Source organism: Silene latifolia, chromosome Y, assembly GCF_048544455.1.
Source record: "Silene latifolia isolate original U9 population chromosome Y, ASM4854445v1, whole genome shotgun sequence".
NCBI classification, from domain to species: Eukaryota; Viridiplantae; Streptophyta; class Magnoliopsida; order Caryophyllales; family Caryophyllaceae; genus Silene; species Silene latifolia.
Window position 1 is genome coordinate 80018709 of NC_133538.1, and position 18919 is coordinate 80037627.

The following is an 18919-nucleotide window of genomic DNA, read 5'->3' on the forward strand; positions in this document are numbered from 1 at the left end:
CGTGGGCACCACGACGCTGACCGTAGGGGATGTGTGAAAGTGTAGCCAAAATATGTCTCATGAGCTTCCTCGGAGGCTCAAGGAAACCATCACTAACTAGACCTAAATTTTCCCCGAACTCAGCTAAAGTCCAGGAAAAGGTAATGTCAAACAGTCGGAAAGTGATGCAAGTGCTCCCATAGTCAGTCGCATAGGCCGCAGGGTAAAATTCAAATGAGCTAAAAAAACTCTAAGGTAAGTGAAGGAAAAGTAGATCTATATACTAACATATTCATATATGTTTTATTTTAATTTGTCATAAAATAAATAAATGATCTTATGCATGCAAACATCAAGAGTTAAGAGAAGAAATCGGTTCCTTACATTGCATGTTTCGGATATTTGGGCACTAGTAAGGTCACCTACCTTACTTTGTTCTTGAGCTTTCCTTATGAATGAACAAGATTCAAAGGTAGAATCTCTCCCAAAGATGAATACCCATGGTAACCTCTTAAAGACTAATATTATTTGAACTAGAAGAATATTAATCTTACTAAAATTTGACCCAAAACTATTGTTTGTCCTCTTGAATATTTCGGTCAAGAGTAGATGAATTTTTGGAGTATTTTATCTCTCTAATTTCTCATTAAAATGTAGAGAGGAAATTAAATTTCTTACACTAGAATTTTTTGGTGAAGTTGTGAATGAATTATTACACATTAGCTTTTGCATGTAGTGTGTTAGTGTGTCAAATAAGCAAAAACATTTGCTCATCTTCATATGGGAAAACCGAAAAAGGGAAGGAGAGAGAGCCCAATGTATGCTCTCCTTTTCTTCCCAAGAGAAGGCTATGTATGCAAGGCTATGTGTAGTATTCATAATTGTGTTTTCCACTTATAAATAATCAACACAATTTTATCCTCATGCTCCCTCCATTTCGGTACACTCACATAAAATGGATGAGTCCATTTTATTTGTGATTTTGTCAATATATCACATATGACACATTACAAGACATCTTATATATAAAATGTATTTTAAACAATTAAAAATCAACATATTAATAAAATATGTCATTTATAAAAATAACATGGTAATTCACAATTACTTGTACCAAAATGGTTTTCCAATTATAAATCACAATATCTTGTATTTATAATAAATTATTCATTCTGTATCAATTGTTTCCGTAAACAATAATTTCATCTAAGTAATAAAACAATTCGATTACTTAGACCGTATCTTATTATAATCAAATATAATAAGGGGATCAAACTGATCACCACCGTCGCACGACAGTAATGTCAAACTCTAGTCAGCCAATCATTACCGATATATGTTAACTAGTTGATTGTAAATATTACATCCCACATGTATTCTAAAAATGAGATTTAATAATTATATTTAAATCATGTGATCGCGCTATTGTTGAGGACACATTTCCCAACAATCTCCCACTTGTCCTCGACAAGTGTGCGTCACCAATTCTCTTGTCCTATTACTATCTCCCACTCAATGCAAGGTGTTTTTCGGGTCGTACTTGCAAGTGATCATATCGAGAGTGGTTTCCTCAATCTGGAGAATAACTGATTGACCGGATTTATCTATCATAGATACCTTCCGAGCGTGGCCACGCATTTCCAGTTCATTACTCCTCGAGTGGCCCTGAGATATTGTTTTAACCCTGACAAGGGGGTGGATAATTCCTATCGCACTTATGCCCTTCGACTAGCCACAGCCATCATAACCCAAAATATGCCCATTTGACCCCATTTACGAAGGTCGTAGTAACACAAATCAAAGTTAATCTGAAACTGTGCCATCTTAGGCGAACAGTCTTTAGTCAAAAGAATCGACTCATTAGAATACTATAGCAGCTCTCGCCACGACCAGGCTATATAAATTGCCAGAACTCCATAAGAAGTCATAAGGCCCGACAAAATGTTCCTAATAGTCTGCCTATGTGATCGACTAGTCATCCCACATGACTCTATGACACTTGAACTTGCCATCAATCGCATCACACTCTAGTCACTTCGAGACGTCACCTCATATAAGTGACTATGGGCGAATACAATGTTAATCCGTGTTCACTTTAATGGGGTTCAATGTTGTCTCTACAACCCGTTTGGATGTAACAAAGTATAATAAAAGAGTTTTAAAGAAAAAAGTCGAACGACAAATGCGATTATCACATATGAATAGTCAATGCCTGATTACTATTTCATGTTTTATAATCTAATTTGATCTTGTATGTAGTTGTTCATTTCAATTCAATTGAAATGACATGACTCATCATGTTTAGCCTTTGAGAAGGCTTTGGTTAGTAGGTTTTATCAACTTCTTGTACTTTACTCAACCTTACTACATACTCGTTTTCCTTTGTAATGTATACATTTGCATCACAACACTTTCTGAGTACGTGTCGATATCCAATCAAGACATAGGTCCTCTAGCCTAAGAATAGCTCCCACTTTGTTTTCACGATTAATGCGGGACTCATCCTCTTGCATATCTCATGATTGCAAGTGTACTCAATTTCCATTATAAATATCTCTCATTGTTCTTTATTGCCTAGAACGATTCTAGAAAATCTACTTCTTAATTAACATAGCCACAATGGTATCTTAACCATCCTAATGTGTTTTGATTATGGTTTTGTCAGAAACCATGTGCAATCTCAATTGTCAATTGTCACTTGTGTAACACCCTTACACAAAATTGCATCATAAACACTTTGCTTTACTTCCTTAATGCTTCTGCAAGCACTTAAGGGTAATCTTTATAGCTTACTTGGTAAAGATTACTTAAATTCGATTTTGAAAAACAATTCATCATACTCCAAGTATATGAAGTGTTATACATCATTTTATATTTAATTGATTTAGCAGTGGAAGCAAATGGAATCAATAAAATATGTTCAATTTAATTGAACTAGTCATGAATCTTATCTACATAAGACTTCTTATTGACACTAATATCATGTGGATTTATCTACATAAATCCGGATATTCAAGATGTATTATAATACTCCAAAAGTCTTAAATCATTTCCAATGATCAATATGTCATCCACATATAAGACTATTAAACTTTCCGTAACTTCCACTAAACTCCATGTATAAACACAACTTCTCGACTTATCGAGAAAAGTTTTATAACATGATCAAAACATTGATTCCAACTCATTGATGTCCTACTTAAGATTCTCTCTTAAGTTTCACATTATCTTAGGATTGCAAGAATCTACTAAACTCGAGACATGTATTGAATACATTCCTTCTAATTGAAGAAGTGGGTTTTAGATTCACTCGCTATGTATTTCATAATAATGAAACACAATCCCTTTGCAACCAATCAAACCTTGAAATCTGTCTTTATTAGTGCAAAACCCTTTGTCACTAATCAAGCCTTTTATTTCGGATTCTCATGGCTCTAAGCCTTGTATTGAGTTGTGACTTAATCACTCTTATGTAAGTCATATGTTCATTACTTTCTAGAAGTAATCAACTTGAATCAAATGATTTCTTTTGTAAGTTATAAGCTCTTTACTTTCTTAAAAGTAGCATGAATTCATCATTTTCAACAAGTGATGAATTTTAACCTCCTAGGTTTTGAAGAAACGACGTTTTACACAAAACGTCTCATGTAGCCAAGTAAGACCAGTTTCTTGCGACATGACATTCTTTGTGGCTCTTGAATAAGATTTCTCCCACTCTGTCTTCTAGAAATAACCTTGTATTTTAGAAAGACAGCTTCACGAGCCGCAAATCCGTCGAACTCGTGATAATTGAAAAGGAAAAATGAGCATTTGTTTCTTTTGTAAACTAACAAACATGGTAACCTACCATTTCATATCTCATATGATTCGTTTTAGATTTAGTAGAAAAATAATTTAGACAAAAATGATAAAATCCCCAAAAGGATCAAGTAACTCAAAGTAACTTGATTGAAGTTCAAACCATATCGAATTAGCGTTTGATTTCTTATCCAACCACACATTATCTCATAATGTGTGTCAAAAGAGATTAACTTGTGATATTATATCACATTTCATTTGGCTTATATCAAAGTCTTCACTTTGATAATCCCATCATGATTAAATCATGATTCTTTGAACTTTTGAACTTCTTCAAAGATTTCTCTATTTACCTTATTAAGCGAACACATTAGCGTCAACTTAAATCGTTGGTAAAAGAAAATGATCAACCTATTTTGGATCGATGATTTACAACCTCGATCTCCTTTTTAACCAAAAGGCACGAGATATCTTGCTTTGAATACAAGATACGCATAAACCATTAACAATCTAATGGTTCCAAGAGTATTCGATAACTCGTTGCGTTAATCATTCCAGAATTTAAGGTTTAATCTTGGGTTACCAATTTGAGTCTTGCATCATCTTCATGATATATCATTCTAGTTTGGTTTAGAATATAATCACCTTGATAATGGGCTAGCCATACATCAAATCGTGGTGTATAGGGTTACAAAAGTGAAACCTCTTTTGTATCTTAACAACTTTGTATTCTTATTTAGCGTTGATGTACTTAATAGTCACAATTAAGTACAACTCCAAACCCGAAAACTAGATTTAGTACACAATGACTCTATCTCTCGACTTCATTGTTGCTAGTCGTCATATTCTAATCATTCTATGTATCAAACATAATGATGAAAACCACCACCGGTTTCCAATATTGACGAAGTAGTACTAGCAAAATTTTATGTCAATCAAATAAACATTTAAAGAAGAAGGTCCAATTAGATGTCCCACAACTAAGTTGTTGATTTTTCAATAATTTGGGGTAGTCTCCTTTCTCGTGTTCAACATATAAGACAATGGAAATTTATCGGTCGGGATTGATAGGTTTAGTATCGTCATTCTCAACAACTTTACCTTTAACATTACCTTGTATCAATTCCATTATAATCTTTACTTCTTGAACCTCGTCCTCATCTTAACGGTTTAAGAGAATGCTCCCACTTATATCAAAGTCTTCACTTTGAGAAGCAAAATTGAATTCATGAAGATCACTCTTCATTTGTTCGTTTTAGTCTTAAAACTTTCATTGAAGTGGTTGCGTTATTTTGGTCAATTACAAATTCTTGACAAAACTAATTACCAAAACAATTTATCGCTTCAAGGTACTTAATTCAATTAAGAATATGAAACATAATCCATTGTAAGTAGAAGTGTTAGTCAAGAATCAAAAACCTGTTTGATAATGAATAACTTTAATCTATACTCTTTACAAGAGATCCTTAGCAATGGTTCATTTGAGGTTTTAGAAGAAAAATCAAATTTTGTCTTAAGTTACGATGTTTTAATGGAGATTTGGATCAAAAATCGAAATGATATCGTATATGAATTGTGGTGAAGAAATAGAACAATATGATAACGGAATAATGAAAACAAACATTTATCGTTATAATAATACTTGTAAACAAGTATAGCATTTACATAGTGACCTCTACCCAACTATGATAAATGATTCCAAGATCCAAATTCATATTAACTTGGGCACGGTAGGCCGATGAAACCCTCATCAATATAACTCGGTGGATTAACGCTTTAATCGATTCTACTTCTAGAACTCTTGGTCGATAAAATTACATTAATATTTATCTATAGCCCGGAACACATGCGGCTACGGTCGCGAATACTTCCGTTGAGCTCAATCCAAATTTCGAATAAATGTGTCCATGATCCAAATCCACATCAACTTGGGCACAGTATGGCCGATGAAACCCTCATGAACATGAACTCGGTGGATAGACATTTATCACCCACTTCCCCTACGTAACGAGGTTTGTACCCCGGTAGGGCCGAGTGCACTCCCTCGCGAAATAGGTTTTCATGGTTTCTACTACTTGGTAAGGCTATGTCTCAATTGATTGTTTTAGCGAGAGGTCATGTCAATTTAATATCTATCACGTTTTAAGTGAACTAAAGCGATGAACTACGATAATTCTAATTGACACGGTCGATATACTCGATTAATAGATGATGCATGTTTTAGTTATGGCGATTTAGCGATGCATGCGACATATAAATAAAATGCAAAGCATAAAAATAAATCCTAGTATGGCCTTCCTAAAATAGAAAAACTATTTAACTATTACATATTCGGAAACCAACTCCATTGGTCCCTTGAAATTCGGTTCTTGGCACGCATCTCGAGGTAACACCGTCTTTATGTATCGTCTTCCTTGAGTGACACCGTCTTCAAGGAACTCCGAAATAATAAAATTACATAACAAAATACATAATTTCCTATTATACATTTGTAATTAAAATAAAATAAATCTATTAAATTACAAAATGGTGATACGAGATCACAATAAATTACAACCGAATCGATATTCCCATACATTTCGGGTAATACCAATTAAAACTAAGGCCATACTAAGTAAAAATTACATAATTCAAAAATTACATAAAATAAAATTATGACAATCATAAATAAAATGCAGCATTAAAATATGTATAAACATGCCCAATTTTATGCTAAATCGCCTTTAATTAGCCAATATCGTATATTACTAGGTTTTTACGGATTTGCATGATTCAACATTTTATAATCACAAAAATTACATAAATTCATATTTATGCATAAGTTAATTACCCTAACCTCTTAGGACTCAAAATTTAGTCTTCAATAATTATTTGACCATAATTAACTCATCTTACTAAAATTTGTTCATTAATGGACTTAAAATTATAATAAAATGCTATAAACTTCAAATAAATCACAAAATTTCAAATAAATTTGAAATTTGAAATTTAAACTCATGAACATTCTGGAAAAATACCATGACACTCATAATGTTCAAAAACTTAGGTTAAAAATTTCTAAATTTATCCGGAAAAAACAATGTTGCGGTTTATCGGTTTTAACTAAAATAATCATAAAAACATGTGAAAAATTATATACATCAACTTTTCAATTTTAGATCTGAAAAAGATAATAAAATACAACATATAATGTTTTTCCTTAGTCATAGAGTATGTTTTATTAATATTTCACTAATAAAGTCACTATTCATGCTATTTTTCTTCAAAAATCCATAAATCATGCAAAAAGACTTCACTATAGCCTATTATTTTACACACATCTTGTAAAATTGCATGTGACAACATACTAAATTTTTATGACCAGATTCGAAATCTATCTCATATTAACCTATTTTTCACTTAAATCCGATTTTAATAATGAAAAATCCATTTTTCGAGCATAAGAAGTCCAAAAATTATGAAACTTTACAGGTCATCTCAAAATAATATATGTGACAACATATTCACAAATCAATGGAAAATTCGAAGTTTAGCTAATTTTAGTCCGAAAATGACATTTTTACTCATAAAATCATATTTTAATGCCATTATTGTATAATATGAACAATAAAAATCCATAAATTAACCAAAATATCCTAAAAACATTTTAGGACCAGAAACTTAACATGCATGAATTTATTTCGTGATATTTCATAATAACACAAATTTACAAGTTTTATATGTTATTCTTATAACTCGGAAAAACTTTTAACCGATTTGCATGCAAACAACCATGGCTCTTGATACCGATTGAAGGAAAAGTAGATCTATATACTAATATATTCATATATGTTTTATTTTAATTTGTCATAAAATAAATAAATGATCTTATGCATGCAAACATCAAGAGTTAAGAGAAGAAATCGGTTCCTAACATTGCATGTTTCGGATATTTGGGCACTAGTAAGGTCACCTACCTTACTTAGTTCTTGAGCTTTCCTTATGGATGAACAAGATTCAAAGGTAGAATCTCTCCCAAAGATGAATAACCAAGGTAACCTCTTAAAGACTAATATTATTTGAACTAGAAGAATATTAATCTTACTAAAATTTGATCCAAAACTATTGTTTGTCCTCTTGAATATTTCGGTCAAGAGTAGATGAATTTTTGGAGTATTTTATCTCTCTAATTTCTCATTAAAATGTAGAGAGGAAATTAAATTTCTTACACTACAAATTTTTGGTGAAGTTGTGAATGAATTATTACACACTAGCTTTTGCATGTAGTGTGTTAGTGTGTCAAATAAGCAAAAACATTTGCTCATCTTCATATGGGAAAACCGAAAAAGGGAAGGAGAGAGAGCCCAATGCATGCTCTCCTTTTCTTCCCAAGAGAAGGCTATGTATGCAAGGCTATGAGTAGTATTCATAATTGTGTTTTCCACTTATAAATAATCAACACAATTTTATCCTCATGCTCCCTCCATTTTGGTACACTCACATAAAATTGATGAGTCCATTTTATTTGTGATTTTGTCAATATGTCACATGTGACACATTACAAGACATCTTATATATAAAGTGTATTTTTAACAATTAAAAATCAACATATTAATAAAATATGTCATTTATAAAAATAACATGGTAATTCACAATTACTTGTACCAAAATGGTTTTCCAATTATAAATCACAATATCTTGTATTTATAATAAATTATTCATTCTGTATCAATTGTTTCCGTAAACAATAATTTCATCTAAGTAATAAAACAATTCGATTACTTAGACCGTATCTTATTATAATCAAATATAATAAGACACGTAAATATTACTTCCAAAAATCGTCCGTCAATTTTAAGTAATTTAATTAACTCGTATCGTCATACGATCAATTAAATTATCAATTAAGAGTGTTACCCTTTAGGTATGACCTAAGGGGATCAACTGATCACCACCGTCGCACGACAGTAATGTCAAACTCTAGTCAGCCAATCATTACCGATATATGTGGACTAGTTGACTGTAAATATTACATCCCACATGTATTCTAAAAATGAGATTTAATAATGATATTTAAATCATGTGATCGCACTATTGTTGAGGACACATTTCCCAACAGTAAGTGCCCTATAGGTGAGCTCCTTCATATTGGGCAATCCCGACATCCCCGTCCCATTGAGCAGGTCAACAACGGGCACTAAACACTACAAGAAACAACGCAATTACCGACCGGAACATACGACCGCAAATAACCTCGGTCGGTAAAGTCACTTAACGACTGAATTCGGTTGGTAATTAACATTTGGTCGGTAATTTTACCTACCGATAAAAAATCGGTCGCAAATGACACAATACGGTTGGTATTATAAGCGTTTACCAACCGATTTATAAAGTCGGTCACAAAATGACATATATCGGTCGGTAATGGTCATTTTATCAAAATTAAACCCGACCATTCACTCCCTTCCTTGTTCACTTTCACTTAGAAAATAAAAAACATAAACGCTCCTCTACTCCCTCACCACACTCTCCCCTCGACGGCGTTTTCTTCACCACGCTCATCTCCCCTCGCCGACACGCCGCCATCACGCTGACACGCCGCCACCACGCTGACGAGCCGCTGCAAATTCTCTTTGTCTCTAGTACTTCTATTTCCTAATTGATTTAGGTCAGTTTTTTCCCTAATTTTTTTTTTGGTTTAGGTTTTATTATTGTTGTTTACATCTAATTTTGTGTAGCATTTGATTAGTTGTTATCATTTGAATGTAATTTCAGAATTTATGAAGTTAGGGTTAGGGTTAGGAGAAATTGGGGTTTTTTATAATTTGATTACTGGGTAGTGATTGAAATCTGATGTTGTTTGTATATTTGGATCAATAAGTTTTAGCCGTGGAATTAGGGTCGTCTTTTAACTTTGATGTCGACTTTTATCATCCATTACTACGAAAGTCTAGTAACATAACTTAATTGAGATTTTAATTGAGAAGCGGCTGCTGGTGAAACTGCATTTTAGATCACATTTGACTTTCGCTATGACAACAACAACACTAACCTAGTGCCTCAATAGTTACTGCAAATTGCTGGGTAAGGAGGGGCGAGTGTACACAGACGACTTTTATTATTTAGGAAAAAACCTGTAGTCATGGGTAAGCATCACATACTCGTATGAATTCATATAGCAAATACTGTATGTGTTTTTCTCTAATTTTGTGAGTGTAAAAAACTTGACAGGAGATATGAAAGACTTGTCACAGGAAAACAGGATTCAATGGTTAATAGTTAGTTGTTCATGTTTGCATTACATTAGAGAGATTCTGGAGCAATTTCTGGTTATGAAAGACAGGACTCAATTTTGACATAATTATGGAGTTATCAGCACCTTATTTAGAGTTGGCCATTTTCTTTAACCACCCTTTGAGGCTTTGATGGTTTCTTTCCTTGCTTCTTCAAATTGTCTCTTCTTGTTTAAGCACTCATCTTTAATCTTTCACTATTATTTGCCTTCAACATTTATTGTACCATTTCCTCAATTTATTAAGGGCACTGCCCTTATTGAGCGATGAAAACATCAAAAGGTTTTAGTTAAAACAAATTACGTTCTTCATATTTACCTTATACCATTATCCCGTTTGTCATTGTTAAAGTTTTTGTGTGAATTTTTTTTGCGCTGCTAAGTTTATCATGGCTCGACCACGACTCATAGGCAACAAATCTCTCATTCATCGGACATTATTTGAGAACCATATGGTATACCGGGTCCAATTTTTTTTACCTAAGAAAACTTTACAAGCAGCTCTCTTAATTTTGCGGATAATTAATGGTAGAAAACTTTTTAGGTGACCTGCCATATTGCACAACAATAGCAGCTATTATTATCCTAGATAATTGTTAAGCTCGGTGGTTTAGTTATCGACTTCGAGTGATGGTATTTTAGACAATAGAGTACTACTATTTTATTTTAGTTTTTGAAGAATTTAGACAAGGAGTTGAGGGAAGAGCAAAGCAATTTTGTAAGAGGCCAGAGCAAAGATAAACAAACAGTGAAAGGTTTTCAAAACAAAAAAAATTATCTGACAAATGTTTATTGTAATTGTATGTAAAATTAGGCATAGCTAACGGAAGATGCGAAAGATAGTTATACCAAGTCCTTAACTGTAAAATTTGTTAAAATTAGTTTAATTAATGTTGTGATTTACTTAGTTAATTAATGTTTGATTGACTTAAGTATAGTTAGCTTACTTAAGTATAATTATAAGGTAAGTTATTTTTCTTATTGCTAATGAGTTCATTCATGTCTTTTTTTATCCTAAATTCTATTTCTCTTTTTATATAGAACAATAATGAAGAGGGTGGAACGAGAATGGATGTATGAAAGGGTGGATGATAGAAAGATGGTTAAGTATGAATATGTAGTTGGGGTGATTAGTTTTATAGAATATGTTAAAACCCAAGATGAATTTAGTCATTCACAACTCATTAGATGTCCATGTGACAAGTGCAAAAATATGAAATACTTGAGTGAATTTGTGGTGCACGAACATCTTATTAGGAACGGTTTCACGGGGAACTATTATGAATGGGTGTGTCATGGTGAGCCTTTTCCTTTTACAATACCCAACAATGAACCTAACACTCACGCTTCCATTGGCGGATCATATCGAGACATGGTAATAGATGGTTTAGGAGACACGGTGTTAGACATTTTAGAGGAACCTCCTATCGGTGAAGAAGAAACTCCACACCCTCAATTGAAGAGTTTTTTTGATATGTTAGAGGCAGCGGAGATGCCTTTGTATAAGGGGAGCGATATGTCAGTGTTACAGGCAACTGCAAGGCTTATTAACATAAAATGTGAGGATAACTTATCGCACAAATGTGTAGATAAGGTTGCCTCATTGATTGAAGATGCTTTACCTCGGGATAAGGTGATGACCCGCACATTCTATAACGCAAAAAAATTGCTCAAAGCTCTTCAACTTCCCTATCAAAAGATTCATTGTTGTGAAGAGGGTTGTATGCTCTTTTGGAATGAAGATGTGTCCCTTGAAAAATGTAAGAAGTGTGGCAAAGATAGGTACAAGCCAAAACCTGCAAGTGGAAAGAGCATACCTCACAAATTCTTAATCTACCTCCCTCTAGGTCCAAGATTGCAACGACTTTATGCAACTAGGAATATTGCGGAGGCAATGAGATGGCATGATCAAAACCCTCGTGTGCAAGGTACATTCGCTCACCCAAGTGATAGTGAGGCTTGGAAGCATTTAGATAAAATGTTCCCAGAATTTGCTAGTGAGCCTCGAAATGTTAGACTTGGTTTGTGCATAGACGGTTTTAAACCATACGGTCAATTTGGGAAGAATTATTCATGTTGGCCCGTAATTCTCACTCCTTATAACCTACTGCCATGGTTATGCATGAAGAAACCATTTATGTTTCTTTCCTTGATTGTTCCCGGTCCTAAAAATCCCAAAAAGAACTTGGATGTCTATTTACAACCTCTTATTGAAGAGTTGAAAGACTTGTGGGAGGTTGGTATACCCGCTTTCGATGTTTTGAAGAAACAAAACTTTCAGCTCAAAGCCGCTCTTTTATGGACCATCAATGACTTTCCAGCTTACGGCATGCTTTCTGGTTGGGCAACCGCCGGTAAACTAGCTTGTCCATATTGTATGGAAGAATCAAAGGCCTTTTGGCTTCCTCACGGAGGTAAGATGTGTTGGTTTGATTGTCACCGGCCGTTCTTATCCACTAACCACGTATTCCGTTATAATAAAACCTCATTTCTCAAGAATAAGTTTCAAAAAAATGATGAACCCCCTCCAATAGTCTCCGGATTTGAAATTTGGGAGAATATTCGTGATTATCCATCTGTCATTGACGGTACAGATGCTGAATTTAAGGAGTTGAAAAAGTTGAAAACAGGATGGTTTAAGAGAAGTATATTTTGGGAATTACCCTATTGGAAGCATTTGTTGCTAAGACATAGTTTGGATGTCATGCATATTGAAAAGAACTTCTTTGAGCTATTGATTCACACAGTGATGGATAATAAGAAGAAAACCGCCGACAATCATAACTCAAGGAAAGACTTGCCCAAATTATGCAAAAGATCACATTTACACATAAAAGAGAATGGTCAAAAGCCAAAAGCTCCATTTGCTCTTGATAAGGCTCAAAAGAAAGTGTTGTGCGAGTGGATTTGTAATTTGAGGTTTCCAGATGGATATGCATCAGACTTGAGTAGGTGTGTTGATCTAAACGATCTCACTCTTCATGGGATGAAGAGTCACGATTGTCACGTATTCATGGAAAGATTATTACCAGTTGCCTTTAAACATTTATTGCCGAAAGATGTGTGGAATGCAATAACTGAAATAAGTCTATTCTTCCGTGATTTGTGTGCCCCGACCCTCAAACTCGAAAACATAGAAAATCTAGAGCAGAACATTGCCGAGATCCTTTGCAAGCTTGAAAGAGTGTTTCCGCCGTCATTTTTCAATTCTATGGAACACTTACCTATACATTTGCCTTATGAAGCAAGAGTAGGAGGCCCAGTGCAATATAGGTGGATGTACCCTTTTGAGAGGTAAATGAAAACATCTCTTGGTTAAATTACTTATTCAAACTAATCTATATATCTTGTATATGCTACTAACACTAAAAGTGTACGTAGGTTTCTAAATCACCTAAAACAAAAAGTTTGTAATAAAGCAAGAATAGAAGGGTCTATTTGCAATGCTTTTTTAGTGGAAGAAATATCAAATTTCTGCTCCCAATATTTTGAAGATCATATAGACACAAAGGCTAAAGATTTGGATTTTGGAACAACAGAGCAAACTGATTCTACTTTACCCGAGCTATTCCAAAAACATGGAGGTAAATCATTCACAAAAGGAAAAATAAGATACTTGGATGGAGAGGAATATGAGCGTGCCCATCTGTATGCCTTATCAAACTGTGAACGATTAGAAAAATATGATAGGTACGTAAGTATAATAACATAGTTAGTTTTATGAAATTATCTAACTTTAATAATATTTATAGTAGTAAAAACTTTGAAATTTTAGGTTATTCGAAGCTTTCATCCGTGAGCAACATTCACAAGTTACTAATGACGATGAGGTTTGGAGTTCATATGAGAAGCTCTACCCAATGTGGTTTAAAGAACATGTAAGTTTCATAGGTAAACATTAGACAAATATATACAAACCTTAAGTACAAAATATATTTACTTATCTAACTTTGAAATTAGGTATTTCAAGAGAATATCAAATATGATTTGCTGGTTGCCTTAGCAATCGGTCCTTCTAAAGAAGTACAAACTTGACAGAGATATTCTATCAATGGCTTTAATTTTCACACATTGAAGTATGGGAAAAATAAAGCTAGTATGAATTACGGTATTTGCGTAAACGGTATTGATGGAGATGACTATTATGGTACTTTAGAAGAGATTATTGAGTTAAGGTATTGTGGCAAACAAATGGTTTACAACGCCATCTTGTTCAAATGTTGTTGGATGGATAATTCTTCAAACGGCACAATTGTTCACGACACCTATAAACTTGTAGAAGTTAATCATAAGAGGAAGTACGGAAAATACGATCCTTTTGTACTTGCACATCAAGTTAATCAAGTTTATTATGCCCCTTATCCAAACACAAGGAAAGATAGAGATCAATGGTGGGCGGTGTTCAAAAGTAGGGCAAGATCACAAATTGATTCACCGGTTGACAATACTATGGTATTACAAGAAGAGGTGACGACACCTCTAAATTTGTCTTCCATTGTCGAAGATGATCTGTTACAAGTTTGGATGAAGGTGGCGATGAGGAAGAAGATGAAGAAGATGTGGAGTTTCATAGATTACAAAGAGGAAAGAATGACATGTACGACAAAGATTTAGATGATTTTATAAATGATGATGATGATGATGATGATGATGATGATGATGATGATGATGATGATGATGATGATGATGATGAGGAGGAGGAGGAGGAGGAGGAGGAGGAAGGAGGAGGAGGAGGAGGAGGAAGGAGAAGAGAAGGAAGAAGAGGAGGAGGAAGAGGAAGAAGAAGACTAGTTCTTGTTTGTTTTATAATTTATCTACGTATTAAGACTTACATTTTTAAATCATGAGAATTAGTTCATTACATTTTCTATTAAAATTAGTTCAATAAATTTCCTATTAAGACTAGTTCTTGTTTGTTGTATAATTTATCAATGTATCGTGTTTCTATGTATTAAGTCTGATATTTATCTATATTGCTAATGTTTTCTAGTGTGCATTTAATTTGTTTAAGATGTCAGGCCGAGGACGGGGACGGGGACGGGGACGAGGCGTGGTATTTTGGAACCAGCAAGAGGAGGAGGAGGACAGATCTGGAGACGTCTCTGAAATAGTCATGGATCAGAATCCGGTGAATCTGGAGCACACCGCATCTACGGCATCAAAATGTGATATTATTGAAACAGAGCCGGGAAAGCTATGGTACAATTTTTTATCTATATTATATAATTTTAAGTAAATGCAATTTAAACATGAGTTTAATCAATTTTGCATTAATATTAATATAGGTTTGACGACACCGAGGTGACTCGGAGAGTTACCCGCTCTTTCAAAAACAACTACAATTGCCCTTACTTCAACTGGAGGGAAACTCCACAATCCAGAAAAGATGCATGGTTCAATGGCTTTAGGGTATTTATATTGTCTCTTACCTTGTTTTACAGCTTAAATTTTTTTAATTTTATTTCATGATCTCCTAGTTAGTTGGTAACGGATCCATCTAATGATCCGGTGAACTGACACATTCTCCTTGACCTGAGTTGGTGTAGCTTAACCGGAGTTCTGTGTTGCTGTGCTGCTTTCTCTGTGAGCAGCAGTGTTCCTCCCTCTGCAATTTTTGCATTCCTTATTTGCTATAGTATAATTAACAGCTGCATCATCGCAGGACTCGTTTGGTCAGATTCTCGTTTAAGACAGTCACGTGATGAGATTAATGTGAGACTGATTCATATGATGTGCCGATTATTTCATAAAAAATGAGACTGATTCATATATTGTCTCTTTCAAAAACAACTACGATTTCCTTTATTTTACAGCTACGATTTTTTTATTTGTTAGAGTTTGTGCAAGTGGGATTCAAGGTATGATGAAGAATGTAGGAAGAGGTACAACGAGACGGCTCAGAAACGTCTAAAAGGTGCGGTAAATGAAGCCGGTAGGTCTAAAGCTAACCCGGGTTGGATGCAACCTCATATTCACAAAGCGTTCCTTGAGAAGCGGAAAGGAAAGGGATTTGTTAAGAGATCAGAGCAAGCTTTGATAAATAAGAGAGGCGGAGAAGATGGACCTACTACACACCATTATGGGTCAATTAAAGCGGTAAAACATGTGGCAAAGATGGTAAATAACTTACGCTTTTTACTTTTTCATTAGTTAGTCGGTAATTTGAAAAATTTGCAAACTTTGGGAATCTATCAGAATATGTTTGTGGGAAGTTTGTCCAATATGTGTACAGCGCATTCTAAGTCTAGCAACAGCCTGGATGGAAGTTATAGCCCATTAGTAAATGGTATTGTAAATATGCTTTCTGGTGTGTTTATAGCAAGTTGTAGCAAGTTTCATTTGTTTCCTGGTATATTATCCTTGTTGTATATTACACTTGTTTTATTACTTTCACAAATTTCTTTGTCCATGTTATGTTGGGTTATTGCGTATTCGTTGTTTTTCCTATCAGAAAATTGAGTTATTCATCTTATCGCCAATTGGTTTTAATCTGTGCAAGAGTTTTGTTCTGGTATTTTAGGTATTCAGTGGAACATGCTTAGTTGAATTAGCAACTTGTCTGTTTACTGTCATACCATGTTCTCCATTTTCAGCATGTCGAGCTGTGGTATCATTTCTCCGGAGTTGGTAAACGTAGTTTTCAAGTGGTAGTGTTCCAAAGGTCTAGAATAAGTGATGTTAGTTATTCAAGGGATAGTTAGGCCATTTGATTGCCATCATTCTAGTTTGTCTTACTCAAATGTAAGCTAGTCTTCTAGAATTTGTTCGGGGGGATGCAAAACTTCAGTTTTCATGTAGGGACAGACATCCCTCATCGACTGATTATTGAGTATAAAATTAACTATCGGTAGCATGTGCTCTCGCCTTGGTGAATGCTTTTACGTCTTACATTTCTGTGAAAACTTATTTTTCGCTTGCAGTATCAGATTAAAGATGTCTACTGTACCCCGTGGTAAATAGTATTGTAAATATTGTGGAAAGTTTGTCGAATATGTGTACCGCTTTCATCATCTCATTCTCATTCTATTAATTTATTGTAGGCTAAATTCTTAATATACTTTCTCTGACTTGATTTTGCGAGTTCGGTTTGTTAGTTCATGTGCCCAATATACACCTCCTAGATCAAAGCATACATGGTGAGCACAATCAGAGGCCAAAAGCGTGATCTTTATTTATTTTACATCAGTTTTCTTGCTTCATTTATTGCTTATAATTTGTTTTTTTAGGATGTGATTAGAGTTGTTTATGTGGAAGACAATAATCGGGATTAATTTCCCAGGCTATAGGTCATATTATTCCTCCTGGTTTTTCAGCTACTCTTATTTTGCAAGTGATTTTGGTTCGTGATGTTTTTTCCAAGCAAAGGATAGGGGGGAAAGATCCCTAATGCAGTCGAGCTTTTTCTTGATACTCATATGAAGATGATCGATGGCAAGGAAGTATGGAGCCATCCGAAAGCCAAAAAGAAATATGTAAGCATCACTATTTTAAGATATTTGACTTTTATTCAAATATTAGCTATGTTATTGTTTTAACTTGTTCTTTTTTGGGATAATGTAGGAAGATTATTTAACAAGGGTACGTGACCATAAAAGTAGAGGAGAACCGGTAGATCCTAATGCCATTTGGTTTGATTTGAATAACGGATTCGTAAAGGGTGAAGTTTTTGGTTTGGGAACGGCCGCCCCATTGTATTACACTCAAACCCCTTCTACTTCTAGAGGAGGTAAGTCTTCCGCCTCCCAAACTTATCTTCCCGGTATTCTAACTCAAGCAATGGAGGCACGTGAAAGAGAGGCCGAGGAGTTTAGGAAGTTTAGAGAGGAATCAATTCAAAGAGAAGAGCTAATCTTGAAAAGTCAAGAAGAATTGAAGCAACAACAATTGAGAAGTCAAGAAGAAACTTTGCGAAGTCAAGAGGAAATGAGACGACAAATTGAAACCTTGACTAAAATGTTTCAATCACAAACTCAATACCATTGCAATACTAACTCTTTGAACACTCCCCATAATCCAAACGTTGATAATTCCGGCGGAGGTGGAATTGGAGGAGCCGGTGTAGGATTTCAAGTTAGTTAAGTAAGTTTAGACTTGTTTCATTTGAATGTGGTTTAGCTAAACTTGTATGTGTAAGACAATGTAGTGGTGTATAGAAGACTTGGTTGTGTAACTCGGTATGATTAGAAGACTTGGTTGTGTAACTCGGTATGATTTTGAGCCGATTTGGCAATGAATGTAGAAGACTTTGTTAATTTGAAGCGCGTTTGTTTGTTGGCAAAAAATGTGTGTTCTTGAGTTGTAGAAAATTGCAGCAATAAATCATGGAAAAATGGGAAGGCTAAATGAGTAAACATATACACAAATCTACTATAAATTAGCAACCGAAAATGACATTTGCGACCGACATTATTAATTTACCGTCCGAAAACATTCTGCCAAATTCACATTCCACAAAAATTACCGACCGAATTTATACAATTACCGACCGCACATAAATATTTACCAACCGACAAAATAAATTTACCCACCGAATATCGGTGAGTAAACTTGTTATTTTCCAACCGATGGTATATTACCAACCATTTTTCGGTGGGTAACTTTATTAATTTACCGACCGATGTACCCTTTACCGACCGATAATATCAATATCGTTGACTAGTCAACTGCTTTATATTCCTACCGATTTGATATTTACCTACCACTTAATCGGTGAGTAATTTTGTTAATTTACCGACCACTGCTATTCGGTCGGTAAATTAAATTTACCGTCTATATTTACCGACTGATGTTTGTTGGTCGCAAATGCCCATAAATCGGTCAGTAATGCTAATTACCGACCGAAATATAGATTTTCCGACCGTTAAAAACGGA

At 34.4% G+C, this 18919-nt stretch overlaps 1 long non-coding RNA gene across 1 annotated transcript; it reads left to right on the top strand.

Annotated features, from left to right (window-relative positions):
- Positions 1 to 16441: 16441 nt before the first annotated feature.
- LOC141626261 (uncharacterized) lies at positions 16442 to 18318 on the top strand. Its single transcript, XR_012535868.1, has 3 exons — positions 16442 to 17184; positions 17275 to 17520; positions 17609 to 18318. It is a non-coding gene; the product is annotated as an uncharacterized LOC141626261 (long non-coding RNA).
- The last annotated feature ends 601 nt before the right edge of the window (positions 18319 to 18919 follow it).